The sequence below is a fragment of the Leopardus geoffroyi genome, chromosome B1, assembly GCF_018350155.1.
Source record: "Leopardus geoffroyi isolate Oge1 chromosome B1, O.geoffroyi_Oge1_pat1.0, whole genome shotgun sequence".
NCBI lineage: Eukaryota > Metazoa > Chordata > Mammalia > Carnivora > Felidae > Leopardus > Leopardus geoffroyi.
Genome location: NC_059327.1, coordinates 159731377 through 159734545, shown reverse-complemented (window position 1 = coordinate 159734545; position 3169 = coordinate 159731377). Strand labels below are relative to the sequence as shown.

Genomic DNA, 3169 nt, shown 5'->3' with positions numbered 1-3169 from the left:
AAACTTGCTGAAACAAGGACTCAAAAAATTGGCTTAAGACTCAAAGTTGTTCCTTTCCACGAAAATCTTCAGTAAAAGGTAAAAGATTTGTATGATTCGAAGAGAAACCAGAGTATCCAGTGCACTTTCCATCCCCACTTTTTTTTACCCTCACTAAAAGTTTCAGAATAAGGTTATAGAGAAAGCAAAGCACTATTTTTTAAGTTGTCTTTTAAGTTCACTGTGAACTAAATGAGGAATAGAAATTGTGCTTACTCACAGAGCACAAACTTCAGAACCAGAGTTCAATTCCTGAAGGATCAGTTGGGGAGGAGATTCCTGGAGGGGTGAGCAGTGACAGGTACCACTAAAAATGCAAAGAGAGTGGCAGGAAAGGCCTGAAACATTGGTCCTTGACACACAAATGTCTTCCCTTTGGCTGGTGACAGGAAGAGTGGAAGTGAAATCTTTTAACATCAGAATGGAGATGTTGTATCCCAATTTTTATTCACAAACTTGAGTCATGTAATATGTAAAACAGGTATTTGAATTTCAGTGTAACATTAATGTGGGTTCAGTCAAACTAAGCTCTTTTCTAGAGAAAAAAAATGAAACACAGTTAGGAATAAAAAGCACGTAGAAGCACAAGCACATTTTACCAAACTTTTGAAATAAATCTCCAGAGGAAATGTTATTAAAAACATATAATAACATTTTAGTTTAGTAAAAAATTGATGAATTAAATATGTAGGAAAGACCCCATATTCTCAAAATAAGAAAACCAGAACTCATTCATGTGTCAAAGTCTTTATCTTGCAGAAGATCTTAAATTTTGGATGCAGCAAAGTAAAATACAGCCTCTTGAGAAACAATTAAGAATTCAAGTTCATAGCACCAGCTCTCCCAAAGGAAATTTTCTATTGATTTGTAACTTGGCCTTGAATTTGACCTGTGGCCTTCATGTCATGATAATTTGGGTCACTCTGAATATGCCATCTCTTGAACAAGGGCCTCTGCTAATTTTAAATGAATGCAGCTGCCAATTTGCCATTCTTCTTTTTGCATCACAATATGTGGGAATAACTTCTCAATTAATAAAACATCTCCAGCAAGCAGTCAGACTGAGGAAATGAAGGACATTTATCGAGTAAATTTAAAAAGAGATGTCTCATTTTTGCCTTTTTGGACTTAAAAAAAAAAGGGAAAGAAAACAGTTTATGCCTTTGAGGGCTTTGATAGAGGCCAGAATTGTTCCCTGGGTTATAGCATCTAAAAAAGCCGTGCAGCTCAAACTATATTTTAGTTAAAAAGAAAAAAAGAAATTAAAAAAAAAGTAGAGATAAGTTTGTAGCAGACCTAAAACTTCTTTCTTCCTTTCCTTTCCTCCCTCCCTTCCTTCTTCCTTCCCTCTTTTCTTTCCCTCCCTCCCTTCCTCTCTCTCCTTTCCTTTCTGCATTTCTTTCCTCTCTTTGGTTCAATAAGAATGAATACTTCCCAAGTTTGAATCACAGGAAGTGCTTGCATTTGATATGAAGTAACCAAACCTTTAGTGGTTAAGCCCCTAAGGCCTTTATTCCATCTTGCATCTAAAGCTGCACTAATTAATAATGTACTGTCCTGGGGCACCTGGTGAGCTTAGTCCTAGGAGCATGAGACTCCTGATCTCTGGGTTGTGAGTTCAAGCCCCAGGTTGGGTGTGGAGATTGCTTAAATAAATACAAAACTTAAAAATAAAAAAATACTGTCCTAGTATAGGGAGACAAGGGTCCTACTGAGGTGTAGACCAGGAAAGTGAGGAGTATGGAAGTTGTGTCATAAGAGAAGCAAGTGAAGGAACTTGAAAAAGAAGGGGAGCTGGAACAGGAGTTGGGCAAGGCTCAACTGATGGGTTTTTGAGCTGGCTGTTTGCACTGTGTAGAATGTTCCTTCCCCTACTTTCCACCTATTGAAATTCTCCCAATAATGTAAGGCCAGATTGGATCATCATCTACTTTGAGAAGTTTCTAGATCCTCTTAGCTAGGGACCATCTCCCTACTTTGAACCCCCATAGCATTTGCTGCTACTTCTTTTTTAATAGTAGTGGTAGTCCAACATGTCCAGATCAGGTTAGTCAGGGCCTTGAATGCTACACGGAGAGGTGTAAGGAAGCCTTTAAATTTCTGAGGATAGGCATGATCCAAGGTATCAAAGGCAGACTAAGAAGGCGTTTCTGGTGTAAACAGAAGGCAAGGGGTACATGAGACTACATTCTCTCTCTTTTTAAAAGCATATTACCATGCTCCAGGTATTATGCATGGTTACCCCACTTTATAAACATGGAAGCCAGGTTACTCTCCGACACATGGTCGCCAGGAAGCCTCCTTGTCCTAGGCACCTGCTTTACCCTCTGTAATCTGAGGATAATTGCTCCACTAAAATCGTGTTTTGAAGGCTCAGGAATGACCTGCTTCGTGCCACGTCTATGGACTTGTCCCCTCAGTTCTGAGTCCGTGATCTTCTCGAGACATTTGTTTTTTCACAATTCACGAACGAATTGCTTTTCCTCGCTTATAGTTTAAATTTGGGATGCACTTTTACCGAGTGAGTATAACGAAGCTTAATTAGTTAAGGGTGGCTATGGGTGGAGATTTCAAGAGATTCTAAAGGGTATTTCCGAGCCCTTTAGACTTGAAAGGCGGGTGACAATAGTTCTAAAGAGAACGGTCAAAGCCTGCAGATTTTTTCTTTTAACAGCTCTATTCTCATCCAGGCGCGGCAAGGCTGGGGGGCAACTTCTCTGTTGTTTGTTTACAAAAGAAATCAAGAAAGGGAGCGGGGCTCGCCTCTTTTTTGACCTAAGGACAAGAGTGAGGGGTCGGGAGGATTAGGTGCGGCTCCCCCTAGGCGCGCCCACAGCCGCGGCGCAGGGCAACCCCCTTCGCCAAGGGGCGGGGCGCGCCGGGCGGCCACGCGCGCGGGCGGCGGGGTGGGCGTGTCCCGCGGGCGCGCGCGGGCGGTGGAGGGGGCGTGTCTCGCGGGCGGCGGCGGCGGCGGCGCGGGCTGGGTGCGCGGCGCAGCCTCCTGTGTTGGAATGTGCGGCTCCCGCGAGCTCGCGGTGCAGCAGAAGAGCAAGCGCCGCCGAGGCCCGGGGCCACAGACCCCGGCGGCGGCGGCGCCCGGGACGGCGTGGCGAGAGCCGGCGGCTTGAGC

The 3169-nt window shown here is 44.0% G+C and overlaps 1 non-coding gene across 1 annotated transcript; it reads right to left on the bottom strand.

Moving 5' to 3' along the window:
* Window positions 1–116, bottom strand: LOC123596520. Its single transcript, XR_006711697.1, has one exon. It is a non-coding gene; the product is annotated as a U5 spliceosomal RNA (small nuclear RNA).
* Window positions 117–3169: the final 3053 nt, after the last annotated feature.